This window comes from Sapajus apella, unplaced genomic scaffold (assembly GCF_009761245.1).
Source record: "Sapajus apella isolate SASKATOON/1434 unplaced genomic scaffold, GSC_monkey_1.0 scaffold49, whole genome shotgun sequence".
In the NCBI taxonomy this organism is placed as follows: Eukaryota; Metazoa; Chordata; class Mammalia; order Primates; family Cebidae; genus Sapajus; species Sapajus apella.
Window position 1 is genome coordinate 13,026,325 of NW_022436989.1, and position 20,433 is coordinate 13,046,757.

General features: G+C 46.2%; 1 long non-coding RNA gene across 1 annotated transcript; it reads left to right on the forward strand.

Moving 5' to 3' along the window:
• The first annotated feature begins 414 nt into the window (after positions 1–414).
• On the forward strand, positions 415–1,334 carry LOC116526178. The gene is made up of 2 exons (XR_004258003.1): positions 415–897; positions 1,085–1,334. It is a non-coding gene; the product is annotated as an uncharacterized LOC116526178 (long non-coding RNA).
• Positions 1,335–20,433: the final 19,099 nt, after the last annotated feature.

Here is a 20,433-nt window from a genome sequence, read left to right on the forward strand (position 1 = left end):
GAGGCCCATCAAGTTCAAGCTTCCGACAGGTGTGGTGGTTCATACCTGGTGCTCTGTCTTCCCCATCCTACACCGAGTCCATTATACTAAAGCTGTTGGAAGGGTCGGGTGGGGTTGTGTGTGTGGAATTAAATTAATTCTTGCCCTTCTGTGGAGATCAGTTTATATGGCCTGAAGCACAAGATTGAATTACCCTTATCTTAGCTCGTGTAAAAACCAGCGTCATTATTGATCATGGATTCACCCGGTCCCTTTCACAATCAGCTGCGGCATTTAACTTAGTGAACCCCTGCAGGCCACGGGAAATGGGGGAGCAGCAGCTCCCAGTGGTGGTTTATTGACATTTATTTGTCCTCAGCTCCATCCAGTGGCTTCCTGTCTGGCACTGGAAGATATTGTGAAGACAAGGGAGAGGCTTGTTTCAGCTCTTTAGTTTCTTGGATACCTTCATGATATCCCTTCTAACGCATGCTCTGTTAAGGCCAAGCAATCCTGGCATGGGCGCTATCAGCCACGGCCCTGTGAGGGACCTGCAGAGTTTTAAAAACAGCACCATGACACTGGCTGCAACTGGCCTTTCTCCCACACCCACACGTGCACAGAGCTCTGCTAGCTCGTCTTCATCCTGGATGGGAAAGAAAAACAAAAAGGAAGGAGGAGGGCGTGAGAGCAAACCATGCCTGTGTTCTTGAGGTAGCTGTCTCGATTTTTTGCTGGGTGAGGAATCGATGGAGCAATGAATAGGTAAATACACAGACAGGTGAATGGATGGACGCATACATCTATTACTCAACAGTGAGAAATCCCACAAAATGAACACCAATTGTAGGAAAACGCTGTTCTTCCATCCAGCCTTCTAATTAGCATTCATCCGGGCCTCTATCACAGAAACTGCAGGTGAGTGGAGGGCTGTATTATTTTTTTCTTTCTTAAAATGTGGGGTGTTGAAACCAGATGCCCTATGACATCCCTTCCAGCCTCTGAAATTCTAAGGTTCTGTAATTCTGTGATTCTGCGACTTTATGAATCACTCAAGGAAAATTAACTTTGTTTCTGGAAAGTAACCCTCCTCCTCTTCCCCCAGGTACAGTGAGTGAGCTCTGCTCTGAGCTAGGGCCCTATCCTCAGATATGGATGCCTCTGGAATCCTTCCTGCATGGAGGACTGGGAATTCTCTTGGACCTGAAGAGCCAATAAATACCCCTCCTCTGGATGGACATTTGTCTTCACCAAGAACACAGCTCATCTGGGCTTTCTTGAGGGCTAGGATGGTGTTTACAATGATGATGACAATTTCTGTTTTATGCAAAGAATCGTTATTTTAGCCTAAGCTGCTCAAGAGTTTGCCATCATTTCTGTCAGCCCCAGATCTCACATAGAATAGCACCGTGACATCTGGCAGAGCACCACGTGACAGGGACAAATAACCCACTCGCCATCTCAGTTTCCCTGGCACTGGGCTGCAATCATAGTCTGTCTCATCACATTACCTTGGAGGAGGTGCAGGAAGCCCAGGCGAGGTCGGGAGAGAGATGGAGAAAGTTTAAGGATTTAGTATTCTCACAGCTCCCTGGGAGAACACTGCACAGCATGCAGGGCCACATGGGAAAGCCTTGGGGTGTGTCAGGAGGCAGAGGGAGAGTGGGACAGTAGCAGGAGCCTTTAGTGTGGTTTCCATGGGAAGGAACACCAAGTTAGGGTATGCAGGCTTGGGACCAGCTAGCTGTGTTTGCAAGCGGTGCCCCTGCGAAATTCACCTTTACTATAACTATAGAGTTTAAGGTTATCTGAGGACTCCAGATACCTATGGGTATATTAGCCAGGGTTTTCCAGAGAAACTGAATCAACAGAATGCCTGTGGGGTTGGGGGCAGGGTGAAGAGAGGGAGAGAGAAAGAGAGAGATTTTAAGGAATTGGCTCACGTTATTATGGAGGCCAAAATCTCCAGCTGACTGGAGACCCAGGGAGGACCTGATGTTGCGGTTCAAGTTAGAAGACCATCCACTGGCAGAGTTCTCTTCCTAGGGGTGGGGTCAGGCTCTGCTCTACTGGAGCCTTCCATTGATTGGATGACGCCCACCTGCATTATGGAGGGCCACCTGCTTTGGTCAAAGCCTGCTGATTTAAATGTTAATCTCATTCAAAAACATCTTCACAGAAACATTCAGAATAATGTTGGACCACGCATCCAGGCACCACGGACCAGCCAAGTCGACACTTAAAATTAACCATTACCGGCCGGGCGCGGTGGCTCAAGCCTGTAATCCCAGCACTTTGGGAGGCCGAGGCGGGTGGATCACGAGGTCAAGAGATTGAAACCATCCTGGTCAACACGGTGAAACCCCGTCTCTACTAAAAATACAAAAAATTAGTTGGGCATGGTGGCGCGTGCCTGTAATCCCAGCGACTCGGGAGGCTGAGGCAGGAGAATTGCCTGAACCCAGGAGACGGAGGTTGCGGTGAGCCGAGATCACGCCATTGCACTCCAGCCTGGGTAACAAGGGCGAGACTCCGTCTCAAAAAAAAAAAAAAAAAAAAATTAACCATTACATTGGCTGAGTCACAATTGGCTTAGGTTGGCTAGCAGGACCTTAGGTGAATGTCAAAGCATCACTTTACAGAAATTAAAAGCATGGCTAATACCCAGTCATTGACTCCTTACAGGGGTAGCTCTTGTGGGGAAGGATTTCTGATGGGGTCTCACCTCCCAATACCTTCACCCAGGTGACTTCATGCTTCCCTTGGAAAGGCACCTAGTAGTTTGCAAAATGCATTCACTTTCACTATCTGATTATCTGAGTCTCACCAAAGCCGGCAAGGTCAGCCTCATTATCCTCATCTCAGACATGAGGCCGTGAGTGGGGAGATGAGGTGACTTGTGCCCGGTTGGACAACTTGCAAATGAAGGAAGTCAGATTGGATTTGATTTCATCTTCAGATTCCAAATACCAGGAGCTGGCATGCAGTGAGTGATTGCCTGTGTCAGGCACACTTTATGTGCTTTCCTTTGTACTAACTTGATTTTCAGAACAACTCAATGAAGGACCCATTACTGTTTAACAGGCAGGGAAACTGAGGCACTCTCAGTGAATCACACAGGGTGGGCTAGCATCTGGGGCCAGCATGGAGTCCAGAATCTTCATCACCTTGCCCCTGCCTCCCACACAGCCCGGGCCATGCCCTGTCCTCCAGTACCCCACCCCAGCACGCCGCTGCTCACCTCTTAGCCTATTTTCGGAGACTGTTAGCAATCACCCTTTGAGCAAGTGTAACTGAAGGATAGCATAAAAATTTGGAAATGGAAAACAGAGAGACCCCCAAAGTGGAACAAGCTCTTAAAATGAGGCTGGGGCTCCCAAAAGCAAGCACTGCCCCCCAAACATCCTGTCTAGGACTGGTCACAGTTGCCCCAGCTTATCATGAGGGGCTCCAGGCGTGGTTTCCCTCTGGAGCATCTCTGGTCTCAAAGCGGGGTCCGTTTAGTTGTCCTCACGTTACACACTGAGCCCTGCTGTTGCATTCGCCATGATCTGCCCAACGTGGGAAGCACATTCGTTGGAGAAACCTTTGCTGAGTGCCAGGCACTGTGCTAGAGGCCAAGAACTGAGAGACGGGGAGGAAGGCGGCCCTGCCCTCCAGGCACTCTGAGGGTAACCGAGGAGACAGACCTGCCAACCAGGCAGTACCAACCCGATGGCCATACCAACCTGATGACTGGGCAGTTGGCCCTGCCTCCCCATCAAGGCCTCCAGAAAGCACCCTAGACTCGCAGAGTGAGCCATTACCAGCTCTGCCCAAGGGATGTTGGCAGCTCTGTGGGGAGAGAGAAGGTGACCTAGAGCTGAAAGACAACCCAGAGATGGAAGAAGGGGCAAGGGCAGCCGGCAGAGGGAACAGCTTCTGCGTGAGATTAATAAATCAGAAAAGGTCGCTGCTTCCTGCAAAGACACAGAGACATGAAGGCACTCAGTTCTGCTCATAGAGGACCGGGGCCAGAAAGACACCAAAAGCGGACAGGCTAGGTGGTAAACAGCCTGAGGGCCCACCAAAGAGCTTGGATCTGTTCCTCTAAAAATACCCTGCCTGGCCCTTGTGCAATCTTGCCATTGTTTCAAAAGTCTTGCGAACAATGTGTGAAGGTCTCTGCAATCCTCCAGGGAGTTATGGAGTCCTGGGAAGGAGCCTGGGGCTGGATGTTGACTCCTGACCTCGAGGAATTTATAATCTAGGTGAGGCCAAGATTAAGTATGTGAAATATTAGCAGCTGTCCCCTGGAGAAAAAAGAAACGTCAGGCAGTGTGGCCAGGCTAGTTCAGCGTGGTGAGAGGTGGTGAAGGGGTGGGATTAGGGTGCTTCTGCGTGAGATTAATAAATCAGAAAAGGTCACTGCTTCCTGCTTCTAAACTGGGCAGAGCCCTCGCCACTGGCCTCCACGAGACCCTGTCCTTTTTTCTTAGAGGATGTTCCAAGCACAGCCTCACCAGCTCTCTTTGGCCTGCAGGCTATTTTTCCCTTTTGGCCACTACCTGTTAACTTAACCTTCTCCCAGCTGAGTTTCCCCTTCCTCAGCTGAACCTGATCTGTTCCCCCAATGCATTTAGGTCCATCCAGGGATTCAGACCCTCCTACTTTTGGGGTTTGCCTAAAACCACCCCAATTTCTCTACATGATGCAGCCTGGGGGATGAGGATATTCTAATAAACGCTTGGATGATGGAGATGTCAAGTGCCAGGTTTTCTGTTTAAAGGAGCTCTCTATTTCTGCCAAAGCTGGCAATTTCTTATGAATTCCTTTGAATGCACTTGTTTGTACCTGGTAGAGATTCCCTTGAAGTGTGGATGAATGTTTCCCGTGTCGTTGCTTCAGAGCAAAGTGCTGTCTTTTTGTGTGTCTATTACCAACATATTAACCACGCGTGTGTCCCATCTTCTCCCTTACACCATGCAGCCAGGGTGATTGCAACAGGACATTTTAAACTCAAAAGCAAATTACAGCAGGGAATTAGTGTGAAATTACTATCCTCTTCTCAGAGCTCCTTTTTAAAAGTCAGGAGCAGCACTCAGGATGAGGGTTGACCTGTCAAACAAGTCCATTCAAGCTTGCAATTCCGCTGTCATTTGCCCGACGGGCTTGCGATAAAGAGCGAGGGTAAAAAAAAAAATCTGCCAAAAATAGTGCCATGGAGAAACCTAAACCATGGCAAACTCGAGAGCCAACACCACCCGCTGCACGGCCCTCTCGGATAGGACGGCCGCCTCACAGGCTTGTTCTGACAGAGATGTTGTGTTCCAGCGCGTGTGACCTCAGATTTCAGCACCAGAGAGCCTTGGAGAGAGAGGCCGGCAAAGAGCTGCCTCTGTGAATCCCTGAAGAAAGGGAAGGGAGAGCAAAGTTTACACTGAACATCTTGACTTTCCAAATAGCGTGTTGAGGCAGCCCCACGGCGGACAGGTTTTGCGGCAGGCCTGGGACTCGCCTGGGACTGCTGCAGCCTGGAGATTCATCATCTAGAAAGAATATAACAAGCCTCCTTTCCCCTGGTGCCCATGTTACTCCCTGTTGCTACTCTTTCTGAGCCTTCAATTCCCTGGGCGGTCCCCTTGAGTGTGAAAGAGGGAGTGCCCCTTGGAAGCTGGGGAGCGATTTAGGCCCGAGAGAAAATGGAAGCAAATCCTTCAGCTGGTGAGCTGTTGAAGGGGCCATGTGCCTGGTAGCAGGAGCTCTGGATCGGAGCGGTGTGCGTGATCCCGTTCCTGGCTCTCTTGCCAGCCCTCAGGGGAGGTCGGCAGGCCGAGTTCCCAGCTCTGTGCCTCTGCTCCCAGAAGTAAGACAGGATTCCCGTCTGGCAGTTCACTGTGAGGGTTGATGCGCTGGGAGGCCACAGGTCACGTCTGTATACAGATTCCGACTTTGCTGTTTTCAGCTTATATTTATCATGCTCCTGGGGTGCCCTTTGACCGTCCCAACAACCCCGACAGGCTGGTATCCTGAGCTCCAGTTTACACGTGAGGCCACTGAGTCTCAGAAAGGTTAACTAACCTGTCCCAGTTAACACTGCTAGGAGGCGGCTGAGCCAGGAATGAAATCCAGGTCTTTGGGTTCTAAGTCCAGTGCCTGCCATAAAAGGAATTGCTGCCGCCCGTTTCGGAGGCAGCCGCCGCCATGCAAATGCAATCTGTCTCCACCTCCAACACACCACATCTCTGGGCAGGGATTTTGTTCCCAACTTTGTCGTCGTTCTGAGGTCCCACTACGCATTTGCTATCACGAACGAGATTTTAAAGTCGTTGCAAATATTTATCTAGCAACCATAAAACCTGATTTGTCTTTCCTTTATAAACATGCCAAACGAAGCCACAGCAGGGGCTGGGAGGATCGCAAGGTGGTACACGTTTCCAGGTGAGAGGCTCTTAGAGGGGCCATAGCTTCAAGGCAATCTATTGTTTGATAGGCCCCGATGACAACCATAATAATCAATCACTGTAGTCATTATTATCATGATCGTCGTCACTGCTAGATCTTACATCTGTGTGGCACTCTGATCACTAGCTAATCAGAGCGTTTGCCTGGGCCTGGCTTGCCCTGTTCTCACTGTCTGTCTTTTCTGTCACTCATCACAGACTCCTGCAAGCAGAGTAGCCCTTGGGGAGGTTTCCCTGGGGACCCTTTTCTTTGGCATCCTTAAACAGCTGTCACATTGTCCCAGTTGTTTTTCAAGAAGAAATTCCCCAGGGTTTTACTGAGGCGCACTTGAACTTGACCTCGCTGTGTTGATTGGTTCACTTTCGTTTCCCCTGGAAAGAGGGATGCCAAACCCAGGGTGCCCATGGGTGGATCCTGGCAGGCTTCTACCTTACAGCTCATCACCTGTTGTTTGCGATCCAGAGCATGTGTTTGGACGTGTAAGGATTTCAGCGGTTCCTACAAAGCAAACTTCTCTGGAGGAGCCCGAGAGGCCTCTTCTGTACAGAACAGCCTCACACCCCACAGGGCAGTCTGTCAGCAATGCATTTGAAAGGGAAGCAAGCACATAGGTAATGCATTAGGTAGGGTAGTGTGAGGAAGGGGATCATTCAGCACTTGATCCTGAATATTATTTGCCAAGCATTTTTAAGTAACTTCTGTTAGCTATTACTCCTAAACAGCCTTAGGGAATGGGTAGAAATTGCCCTCATTTTGGGAAGAAAGAAACCAAAAGACAAATGTCTTCAGGGACACATCCAAGGGGCGAGAAGAGGTGAGAGCCCTTAGTAGTGAGGGTGACCCTTAGCCACTGTCCTCTCTTGTCCTTGGCCTCATGGGCACCCAGCAAACACACTGGGCAGGTGGGGCGTGGGGTGACGAATGTTGGAGTGTAGTTTTCATCCAAGAGTTGTCTAAAACATTAACTCACTGAGAGACAGGGTATCAGTCACTCTCACACAGAGAAGTAAGCTATCTGCAGCAAATCACAGGATGAATCAGCGCCCAATGAGCACGGAGAAAGAAGGCTTCTTCCTCCCCATCCTCTCCCTGGGCCAGCTTTGAAGAGAGATGTATTTTTAAACACAAGCCTCGTAGAGAAAATGTTCGCTAGCATGTCCCCATAGCCTACTAATGGGGCAATTGTTGGTAGCCAGTACTATCAGCCCGTGCTCAGGGTTGCGTTCTCAATTTTTATTTCTATTCTCGTCCCCTGGTATATGATAGGGGTTGCTGTCCCCGGGGATGTCACGGCACTGATGAAAAAGGTTTCAGTAGGTTCTTGACTTGCTCTCAATTCCAGACTGATTTTGTTCAGACTTTGGGCCTGTAGGCCTGAGCTCATTTACTGGTTTTATGTTGTTGTTGTTGTTGTTTTTAATTCTTCAGACTCCACGTAAACTGCCTGAAGCTTCCCAGAAGGCTGGGGCCCCTGCATCGCCCTGAACTGAGAAGGAGCTGAAGTCATAGAAAGTTAGCCGTTACTCCATTGCCCAAGAAGCAGCCCTGGCCCGACTTCACAGCGGCTCTTGAGTGCTGAGAAAACCCGTTAGAAGGGCTTCATTTCCCTACTTTGCACATGAGAATAGTCATTCTAGTCAGTTTTGCTTCTTTCTGGGTGCTCTGATTAGGATTTATTTCCTTAGCTAGAGAAAATAAAGGGAGCTTCCAAGCCCTAATTACAGTGACTCCTCTCTGATGTAGTCAAGATACCCTGCTGCATTGGACTGGCGTGGCCCTGTGAATTGCTATTATTGTTGTTTTAAAGAAGCCATTTCTGACCAGGGTGGCTGAAGGCGACGCCCTTTGTCTGCCTCTCATGGTCCTGGCCCGCGCCGAGGGAACTGTTCCTGCGCTGCTGTGTTTATTTGAGTTATGTAATATAAACAGCTCCAAGGAGATGGCTCCTCCGCTTTTGTTTTGAGACTCAGCCTCCAGTTGCCCTCTGCAGAGCTTGTCGCTTGGGTGGTTTCCTCCAGCGTTCTCTGCTTTGCTGCTGGAGAACAAAACAGCCTTGCCTTGACCCTTCTTGGGGACCAGCCGTTTCCTTTCCATGGCCCGGCAGTGAAAGTGAGGGGCAGCTTATGGTAACCTCCGCCAGGGCTTAAGGATGGAGGGGTGCGCTGTCCAAGTGGAACAAAGAGGAATCGGGGGTGGTACTGACTTTCCCTGTGGCTGCTTCATGGATATATGGTTCCTCAAAGGCCAGAGCACCCCTAGAACGTTTCAAATGTCATTCCACTTTGTATACGGATTCACAGCAACTTTAGTCAAAACCCTGATTATAGCTAGGGGAAAGTTCAAAAGAGATGGTAGATATCAGCTCTGCATGACTTTACTATTTACATCTGCTGAAATCACATGTGTTCAAGGCATTTCCTTGGGAATTAGACCAAGCTCATGGTTTAGCCCCGCAATGGCTCCACGCAACCGAGAAACACTAAATCTTTTCTCTCTGAGCTTGGCTTGACACAATGGCATCTGAGGTACAGTGATTAAAACACATTTTTAGGCATAGATTTCTTAAAACAACTCTCAAAGGGTTGAGTCTCTTATTCCTTTATTTACACAGTTGTCTTAACGCAGATAACAGATAGTTTCAGAAGTGTTATTAACTCTGAAATTTCTTATTGGAGGCTCCCATGGCCTTCTGTAGAATTTCATTTTGCGACATCCCACCTGTCTCTCTCTCGAATCACCCCAACACACATGCTCATTATCTGTCAGTGTCACCCACCACCCCTGGGGTAAGAAAGATGTCCTTTTCATCTCTTTAGAATTGTGAGTCTGGGGGAGAAGGGATTAGAGTGGTGGGAGGCACAGAGGTTTGGAGAAGCAGGTCCCTGGAGGCCCAGACAGCAAGAATGACCTTGAATGGGGTGAGGGAGAGACTCTCCAGCCACATTTCTTTTCGAATCAGATTCCCAGAAAACCTACAAAAATATATATATTACAGCTATGAGAGGGAACCAAAGAGAATTGGAGATTTTTGTATTAAGAAATACTTCAAGATCTATCAGTCGGAGCCCAGTTGGGGCCTCCAGCAAAGCCACATGGCATCCTCTCATCTCTTACAGCCTTTCAGAATCTCTGTGTGTTTTTCCAGCAGCAGCAGCGGCAGCATTCAGCTCTTGCACATTCGCTAATTTGCCAACTCCCCAAAGCTACCCTCCTGTCTCCTTCTGCATTTCTCTCCTTCAAGGTCAAACTCCAGTGCACCTCAAACTTCTAGTGCTTTCCAGTGTGGTGAGAGCATCTGCCTGCGGGGCCCCTCCCTTGAAGGATGAGAGTGGGGAGGGGCCGGGGTCTTTGTGAGGAGCCCAGAGGAAATCTGTGCAGGCCTTGACTTTCTCACACATATTTCAGATGTGCAGGGGTGTGATTGTAAACAGCGTCTTCAGAGCCGGCCTCCCCGCCCGTGTCCTGTTCGTATCACCCTAGGGGTTCCAGTAATAGGGCATAAAAGCAAACAAAGAAAAACAGTAATCTGGTGTTCCAATTGCGTTTTTTTGTTTTTAGAAAATGTTAATGATAGGTTATTTGATTACCCTAGGTTTGGCCCCACGCGCTCTTGATTAAGCACATCTGGTATTTAGTAACAATAGAAGTAGCAGGAGTTTTTTTGGCACTTGAAAAGCAGCTCATCCAATGTTGCCATGCAGTTTGGAAACTCGTCAGTGAGGCCAGCCAAACTTGTGGAGATACAAGACTTTTTCTGCAGGCTGGGCAGCTGGCCAGAACAGCTAAAAAATGTGAATTGGCTAAGAACTGCTGCCACGCAAACACTTCTGGAAATTTCTGTGCTTGGGCCTGCCAAATCCATTATGCACAACATGAATTACAAGAGTTTCTATCTCTCCACGCAGTTGCTTTTTGAGCTTAATTCTCCTATACGCTTTATGAAACGCCGCACACGCAACCTAAAATGAGAAAAACACCCCCCAAATCCACTACCATCCGTTTTTTTGTTTGTTTGTCTTTTTTCCATTTGAGTTGCCAAGCTCACAGCTTTTCCTGAATTAGGAGAAATAGCCTCAAACTTTGGTTTGTATGACATTAAATCTAAATGTGGGAGGCAACTGTGCTTCCTGGAAATTCTAGAAAGGAAGGATGTTTTGCATCAAGGAGACAGCCTAATATCTAGGTAGGAAAAGCAATAAAATGCAACAAAAGAGCTTGGAAGGGGAAAACGTATACACCCTGTGCATGTCCAGCTGTTGGGATTCTGGCCTTGCAGGAAGATTTTGCTCAGACTGGAAAGAAACTCCGTGAGCAGAATGTGCCTCTCTTGCGCCTGAGACTGCAGCCCTGCTTCGAGATGCTCTCAGCCCCAAGTCTTGGGTTTCTACTCACATCCCTGCAGACTGTCAACCACATGGGCCATTTTGGAAGCAGCGCCTGCCAAGCAGGTCAAAGGGAGAGCACGCAGGAAAGACAGCCAGTCCTTCCAGTCCAATCCTGCGTCTTCCCATGCCTTCCCGCCCTTTCAGGGCTGGGAAAGGTTTGCATCATGTATTTTCTGAATCCAAATTGAGCCTTGTCTTTTGCTGGTGATTCAGATGCGCAGGATTACTCAGACTCTGCCTGGGATTGTTTTGAAGGGCCTGGAGCTCTACTCCTATTCTCCAGAAGCACTGGAATGACATTATTCACAGGGTACACATAATAGCTAATATGAGATAATCACATTAGCACATTCTGAGACATAAAGTACAGCGAAATCCTTCCAATTCCCTCTAGGTGTGATGCTGTCTTGACACACAGCCTTTTTCACGACAACTGTAAGGTCACTTCTCCATCATCCCTCCCCGACCCCTTTATTTCTGGAGGTCTTCTTCTGTCTTAGCTACTCCTGTCCATGTTAGCCTGTCAAAACTGATGTATTCTAAGAGCCCACAGTCCCAGCTGTGCCGTTCCCGCAAGTTGCCACTCGAGCTTGCGTCTCCGGTTCCCTCTCTGTTGGGAGAAAGGCTGTTTGCAGGTCGCCATCCTCCCAGGGCATGATAGAGCCCAGTATGGCAGAAATGTCATGGGATTTGGCATCAGGTTCTGGCTTGGACACTTGTAACTTTGTGTCCTCACTTCTAAAATGGGGACAGGAATGCCTTCCTCACAGCACAGTCATGAGGAACCAAACGTAATGACAATTACGCAACTGCTTTGCAAACAGTAAAGCCATGTATGAATATGGCTTGTTATTACTATCTTGCAAGTCCTAATTGTAGAAATCGGATCGCTTGTGTTACTGTGAGCCTGATATAGAGTGTGGGTGAAGGCAGTCAATGCCATGCTAGCACAATCTGGGAAAGTATTAAAGCTGGCCGTGCAAAGTGATTGTTGATTTCTGCAGCTGATGCAGGATGACCTCTCTCAAGTATAATTTTTCAAGTATGTCGCTTGCTTCTCTCTTTCTCTCTCTGCCTTTCTGTCTGTGTTTCTCTGTCTCTCTCTGCCCCTCCGTCTCTCTCTCTCTCCCTCTGTCTCTGCCTGTTTCTCTGTCTTTCTCTGTGCCTCGTTGTCTCTGTGTGTGTGCGTGTGTGTGTGTGTGTGTGTCTCCCTCTCTCTCTTCCTCTCTCCCTTTCTCTCTCTTTTCTTTCAGGAATCAAGGGGTAGAAATCACTATTCATATGCCACTTTACTGTATTGACCTAAGAATGAAGGTGAGGCTGCCAGTGCTAATTAAATTTCCCTTCCCATAGTGAACTGTATCCCAGAACTGGAGTTCACAGTAAGCAGTTAAACAGGTTTGGGCATTCGGACAAAAAAAAAAAAAAAAAAAAGCTGGGGCCCCAAGAAAGCACTCTTGGCCTCATTTCTATTTGGCTCACATTGTCTGTCCTGTTCTCGGCTTAAATTTGGATCACAGGACACATTTTCTCCTTTTCCTTTCCTCATGTTCCTGGATCTTTGTTGTAGAATTGTAGGAAACAGAGTCAGGATAGTCAGCCAAGAAGTCTTTCTTCCCTCCCTTGAAGGTCTCGGGCCCTGCTCAGACGCCACACGTTCAGGGCCGCCTGCATTCCCACCACCACGGCCTCCTGGCCCGCATTGTGACTGCTGTTTTCCTTAAGGTGGCCACAGCTTTTGGATTTTACATTCAGATTGGTTCAAGGGGCTTTTTCCTTTCTCTGTCTGAAGGAAGCCACCCTCTCCATCCCCAGTCAGCGCAGCGTCCTCCCAGGAATCGCTGCCTGGCTTGCTTTGACTCCTGTGCTCCTGGGCTGCCGAGAACACATCTGGAGCTTTTAAATCAGGGTGAGTCCCAGCCGCCAAGGAAGCACTGAGCAGAACAGAAAGGCCACCGCCGGGGAGCTAGGGGCGCAGACGGAGCCTGGGAGCGGGGCTGACCACGGGAAAGAAGGGGAGGTGGGGAAGAAGGCCGGGCCACCTCCACTGCTGCAGCCACAGTGACAAAGTGACAACAGTCGAACAATGCATCTGCAGCATGGGTTGGGGGGTGTTCAGCGGGGGGTGAGGAGGGCTCTGCCTGCCCAGCACTCCAAAGTCTGTGCACTCTCCCTGTTAAGAACAGTTAGTTAGCACTGATGTTCAGGGAGGTCATGAGGATACTCATAGAATTCTCTGGAATAAGAGTCAGGCTTCAAAGCATTCCCCAGACATTGTAACACCCAGCCAGAAACTTGTGTCATTTAGTGTTTACGTTCATCTCCGTAATAATCAGAGTTCCTTACTAAGCATCCTGCATCTCCTGGAAGCCTCGGGGACTCTCTTGCTGAACCTCACCACAGCAGCCCACTGAGGGAGCTGTCATCGACCCTGTTTTTCAAAAAAAAGAAACAAGATTTGGGGAAGTGCAGTGACCTGGCCAAGTTCACACAACTGGTTAGTGGGTGGGGGTAGGGGGGCACCCATTCTTACCCTCATCCTGATTTGATAATGTTGTTTCTGCATTTGCTGCAAAATGGGCTCCCCCAGGGGTTACCCACAGAGACACATTTTCTCTGTTCTCCTCTACCCTTGAGCTCAGCTGCATGCTACTTTATCTGTTTTGTCTTCCCAGGTGTATTTCAACCTCTGCAGAGCAGACTGAGACAACGCCTGTCCACCAGGCCAGGGCTTTCATTGTCCCCACCCAGCTCTCTCCTGTCACCCCCCACCTCATCCTATCAGCTAGCGATCACAGCAGCAACCGCAAAATCCCACACTTTCGTTAATAACGCTAATATCAGAAGGAATCACTAAAATGTAAGCTTTAGTGTCAAATCCACTGAGAATTGTTTAATAGACTGACCATTTCATCTGACATTTTATTTTTTTTAATTTTAAAATTAATTAATTTATCATTTGTTGATAATTTTTAGAAACAGGGTCTCACTCTGTTACCCAGAGTATGTGGAATATGGTGGTGCAGATGTGGCTCCCTGTGGCCTCCAGCTCCTGGGCTCGGTCTTCTTGCTTCAGTCTCCCAAGCAGCTGGGACTACAGGTACATGCCACCGCACTTGACTAATTTTTTTTTTTTTTTTAGGGACAGGGTCTTGCTATGTTGCCCAAGCTGATCTTCACCCCCAGGCCTCAAGCAATCCTACCAGTTCTGTCTCCCAAGTTGCTGAGATTATGGGTACAAGCCACTGTACCTGGCCTTCTTTTTTTTTTTTTTTTTTGAGACGGAGTTTCGCTCGTTACCCAGGCTGGAGTGCAATGGCGCGAACTTGGCTCACCGCAACCTCCGCCTCCTGGGTTCAGGCAATTCTCCTGCCTCAGCCTCCCGAGTAGCTGGGATTACAGGCACGCACCACCATGCCCAGCTAATTTTTTGTAGTTTTAGTAGAGACGGGGTTTCACCATGTTGACCAGGATGGTCTCGATCTCTTGACCTCGTGATCCACCCACCTCGGCCTCCCAAAGTGCTGGGATTACAGGCATGAGCCACCGTGCCCGGCGCCTGGCCTTCTTCTGACATTAGAAAGCAAAAAGTATTTTCAAGAGCTGATGCTACTTGTGCATATTCCATATCTGCTGAACGCCTACTATTGTGCTTACTATATTCCCACTAAGTGCCAGGCACAGTTTTCAGCACTGCTTTAAAGAGTCTACAGGCAGCCGGGCGCCGTGCCTCACACCTGTAATCCCAGCACTTTGGGAGGCTGAGGTAGGCGGATCATGAGGTCAAGAGAGGGAGACCATCCTGGCCAACATGGTGAAACCCCACCTCTACTGAAAATACGAAAATTGACTGGGTGTGGTGGTGCACGCCTGTAGTCTCAGTTACTCGAGAGACTGAGACAGGAGAATCGCTTGAATCCAGGAGGCAGAAGTTGCAGTGAGCCAAGATCATGCTGCTGCACTCCAGCCTGGCAACAGAGCAAGACTCCATCTCAAAACAAAAACAAAAACCAACATCTACAGGCTTAGAAAGAGCCTGGGCATCTCCTGAAATCCAGTGTTCTAGGGAAAGATTTTCCTGTGATTTTGAACAGAACTGACCTCATCTTGTCCAAGGTGACAGCTCCAGCTGGCAGAGAAATTAAAAATGCCTTCTTGGGATAGCTATCTGATGTGTCTAAATATGATGACTGTTGTTAGCAATAGGACCTTCCTATGAGCAGTGGGTTGAGCAACCATATGTGTGAGGCAGGGAGAGAAAGAGGAAGAAATATAGCTGTCACTATTGTTTCTCAATGGCAAGACTGGTTTTGTTATCAGAGCGTAGTTATTGGTGTTACACACCACCTCTGCATCTTATTTATGAAGTATTCCAAGAAGCTAAAAAAAAGAACGCTCTTTATTTTTTACAAATCTTAGATTTTACAGACACTTGCTAAATTATGTTGAGTAGCCTCTCCTTCCTAGATCATAATTGCAGTGTAACTAGTCCTCACACATTTAGCAGCTTAAAATAGCACACATTTACTCACAGCTTCCATGGGCCAGGAGTGTGGGGACAAGTGACTGGGTCCTCTGCTCAGGGTGTCTTTCAAGACTCCATCAGTGTTTCAGCTGGGGTTGGGGTCTCATCTGAGGCTCAGGGTTCTCACTCAAGGTCACAGGACAGAATTCATTTCTTTGAATCTACGGATCTCATGGCAGCTTGCTTTTTCAAGGCCAGCAAGGGAGAGAGTGAATCTGCTGCTTTTAGTGCCTGGCCTCTCGACCTTCTTTTAAACGGCTCATCTGATTAGGACAGACCCACCCAGGTTAATCTCTCTTTGGATTCATTTACAGTCAACTCATTAGAGATCTTAATTACATCTACAAAATCCACTCACCTTTTCCTGATAACATAACGTCATCACGGGGGCAACATCCCATCACTTTTGCCATATGCTATCGACTAGAAGCAAATTAAGGTCCTGCTACCTCTCAAGGCAAGGGAATTAAACAAGGGCCTGGGACATCAGGGGTCATCTTAGAATTCTGGCAACCACAATAAGCTACTTGTGGATGGAAGTGTTGTCATATGTATTTTTTGTTCAGTCATTATGCTTAGTGGAGCAATAGGCTCACAACAAAAAAATAACTGATTGGTACAGAGAATTTAGTGATTGGAAATGAATTAATATTTTTTTCTGATGTAAAATTTTCTTTCTTTATTGATACTTTAATAATAAAATGAAAGTGACCAAATACCCTTTTTCCATCCATTTATCTTTGTATAATACAGAAAAGCTAACATAAAAAAACAACAAATAGTCATCAGTATAATAAGAATACTTCCTTTACATGTTTATTTGGTAGTAGGGCTGAAAAATTTAGTTAGAAACTAAGACAAATATTGTGAATTTAGTGTAAAAAGAATACCATACATTTTTCGTGTTTTACTTCTTTAATCATTTGTGGATTCAATAAACAAAAACATAAATTGCACGTAGCACATAGGACTAATGAAAGAAAGGTGGAATAATAAAATATGCTCCTAAAGTATTTAAATAATGCATAATTGTCTTGATTGTTTTAAACCAAGTAAGCCATTCTCTTGATTTCCACTGTGGAGTGGTGATTCCAACTGGATTGTTCAGTGTTGCTTATTGAGGGTCGTATTAAACCTTTTAATCTACTAATGAAGACAATTAAAAAATGAAGTCAATTAAAAATACAGGTTTAATGCATTTTAACACTGACATTCTCGAACTAAAAAGAAATTCATAAAGACTATGAAATATTAAATATTTGGTAGATCCGTTTTTCATAAGGCTCAATACATGAGTTTTTATAGGATATTTTGTTTAAACTGGTACAGAAGCTACATCTCATAATTTTCGTTCTGTGGGTTTTGCACAGAGAATTTAATGCCATAACTTCTACATTGTCATATTTTCTGAAGCCATGTAGAATTCCCACTTGATTCTCATTCACGTGAATTTTTTAATGGAATATATTTATACTATGTAAAACACTTGTCTCAGAATTATAAATGCATTATTTTATTTTGACCCTAAAAGTGTATGTTGTGTCCATCTATATATTATTCTGGCTGCCGAGCACCTGAATATCCTCCCTTTGTCTTTTTAAGATACAAAATTTCTTGCAGAGCACACTATGAAAAAGGTCATTTTTTTCCCCCTCAATATGTCCTAATGGGTTGAGGTAGAGAGAAGTGTGGATAGGTAACAATCGGAAGAGCACACAGGCTAAAAGAAAGAAAAATGAGCTGGGAAATCTCAGTTCAAATTCCACTTCCTCCTATACAAGCTGGGTGACCTTTTTCTATCTGCAAAGTGGGAGAAATAGCTCCTGTCCTCTCTTGCAGGGCTGCTGAGCAGGCAGAATGAGACATGGGCTGAGAAGGCTTGGAAAGAACAAACTGTGGGTACAAAGGTCTTATTGTCTTGCCCCGGATTGCTAAGGAGATGGTGGTTAATAATATGCTGCTATCTCATAAGGTGAATGGGTGATCACATTCGAGGGGAAAGAGATCCCTCCAACATTCTTCAAAGTTTTACCCCAAAGTTGAGTTCTGGGTCAAAAATCTCTCAAGCAGCCTCCACAGCTGGCTTCCACAGTCCCCTATGTGTCTCTGCGAGGAACACAAAGGAAGCAAGATAGTGGGAAGTGTGTGGGGCCATCTTCAGTCACGTGAGAATTCTCTCTCAGTTAGCAGGGGCGTGCAGCTGCACAGAAGGAAGGCAGCCACGCAGCTTCAGTCCAGGCTGGGAGAGAGCTTTGTAGATCCACCTCCCACTGAGCAGGCTTCCCTCCCGCAAGGAGAGAATCTAACAATAATGTGTTAAGATCAGATTAATGTAGGAAATACACACATAATAAATAATAATAGTTTAATAACAGTGGCTGTCATTGCAATGGTTACTTCTGTTGAAAATATGATATCTACACTATAGATTTCTTAGGATAATTTTCCCCTTACTTAAAAGAAACTGACAGATGTACTTTATAACAATGAAAATAATTTAACAAAGAATTGGAGAACATTGAATCAACGCTCCAACCCTTTTCCTTGTTTAATCATTGCCTTTTTTTAAACTTAGAAACAACAAGTAAGTTTGTTTTTTGTTTTTGTTTTTTTGAGGTGGAGTCTTGCTCTGTCGCCCAGGCTGGAGTGCAGTGGCACAATCTCGGCTCACCGAAACCTTGGCCTCCTGGGTTCAAGTGATTCTCCTGTCTCAGCCTCCCAAGTAGCTAGGATTACAGGCATACACCACCTCACCTGGCTAATTTTGTATTTTTGGTAGAGATGGGGTTTCTCCATGTTGGTCAGGCTGGTCTCAAACTCCTGACCTCAGGTGATCCGCCTATCTCAGCCTCCCAAAGTGCTGGGATTATAGGCGTTGCTTTTTTTAAAAACAAAAAACAAAAAACAGAAAAAACCAGGCTGGACGCGGTGGCTAGCACCTTGGGAGGCCGAGGCGGGCTGATCACGAGGTGGACAGATGGAGATTATCCTGGCCAACGTGGCGAAACCCCATTTCTACTAAAAATACAGAAATTAGCTGGGCGTGTTGGTGCACGCCTGTAGTCCCAGCTACTTGGGAGGCTGAGGCAGGAGAATCTCTTGAACCTGGGAGGTGGAGGTTGCAGTAAATCGAGATTGTGCATTGCACTCGGGTCAGGTGACAGAGTGAAACTCTGCCTCAAAAAAAAGAAAAAAAAAAAGATATGAAAATTCTACCCTTCCCATCTCTTACCCTCACCTTAGTTCCCTCCGAGCTGCCATTATCAACAAGGGTATGCTTGGGTTCTAAATTCTCCAGGGAATGACATTATTTAAATGTCAATCCAGGGTTATTGTCATGAAAAGGAAAGAAAGGTTTGAAATGATACGAAAGCCAGTTCAGTGTATGATTTGCACACCTCAAAGCTTTAGGCTAATGGAAATATCCCAACAGCACTATCCGAAGGTGATGTTGCTGACTCGTCAGAAAAAAATATTCACCTGTGAGAGAGAACCTGCATTCTTTCTCCTGTATTCCTGCATCAAGTTAAACATGGATTCTAGAACATGAAGCAATTTGAGGAAACCACCTGCTTTTGAGTCACAGGTCTGATATTTTTGTGTTTGAGATGCTTAACATACAACTTACATGAGACAGGGACACAAATAAACATGGCAAGGTAAGAAACAGAAAGCGTAAGAACTGTTTGGTCCAAACTATGGACTTTCCTGGGATTTTTAAATGAGGGGCTCTTGTTTTTAAATACCATGTTGACAAACTGATACTATATTTTTAGCATGCCTTGAATGGAAAACACGCAAGATATGTGAACAATATATTTCCAAATATGTCACATATTTATAAAACACAGTAAATGCATGACAGATTGAGTAGGCTATGTGGAAAAAAATAACAGCTGTGGTACACCCTATTTCTTAGCAAATTCATACACAACAAATGACATTCATGTCCAATGTTTTCCAAAATCTATTTTTAACCATTTTAGAAAAAGAGTTAGAGAATGAAGAGAAAAGTTTGCAAAAGAAAAATCAGAAGATGGGTGTAAATTTCAGTGACATGTCATGTAATTATCATGTATAAAACTAGCTCTGAATTTTTCCCGGCATGCAGCTGTTTGATGGAAATGAAATTAAATGAAGCATTAGAAGTGATCTGCATTTTGAGGTGGCTGGAATGTTCTATTTGAGGGAAAGCATGTAGAAAGTTCCAGAATATAAAACATGCAGTATATGTGCCAATGATGCGAAAATTTACTTTGATGGGGTGCAGTTTGCATCAAAGGTCAATGAGAAGCATGGTTTGCAGCAACTAAGACAAGATCAAGTTCGGCATTGAGAAAGCACCTAGAAGTCAGACCATGGATGCTCTGATTTAAATCATAGGCCATCGGGATCCATGGTCAATTCTGAAGCAGGGAATGAGCCTGGGAAATTGTGTTTTTTTAAGGTGATAGTTTTAGTAGCTATGAATACGATAGGGGCAAATAACCTTTAAGGATAATGGTATGAATACCTTATATCTGCAATATAGTTCAGTGTGATTTATAAATCATTTCCAAATCCCTAATCTTATCTGAGCCATAGAACAACCCTGTAAAGCAGACAAGAAAGATTTAATCATGTCTGAGCATGGTGGCTCACGCCTGTAATCCCAGCACTTTGGGAGGCTGAGGTGGGCAGATCACTTGAGGTCAGAAATTCAAGACCATCCTGGCTAACATGATGAAACCCCATCTCTACTAAAAATACAAAAATTATCTGGGCATGATGGCATGAGCCTGTAGTCCCAACTACTTGGGAGGCTGAGAACAGAATCACTTGAACCCGGAAGGCGAGGTTGCACTGAGTTGAGATGGTGCCATTGCACTCCAGCATGGGAGACAGAGTGAGACTCGGTCTCAGTAGGAAAGATTTAATCATGTATATCTTCCTCACAAAGAAACGAAGCGCTTGTGATTTCTTTGGGAACACAAAAAGAGGCAGGCCCAGCCCTAGTAACCAAGTTATTTGTTCACTTAGTGTGATATCTGGGAGAGATGGGATTTCAGATAGTTTTTGCTTCCTCTTCTTTTTAGTCTTTCCCCCTTGAATTTTCTACAA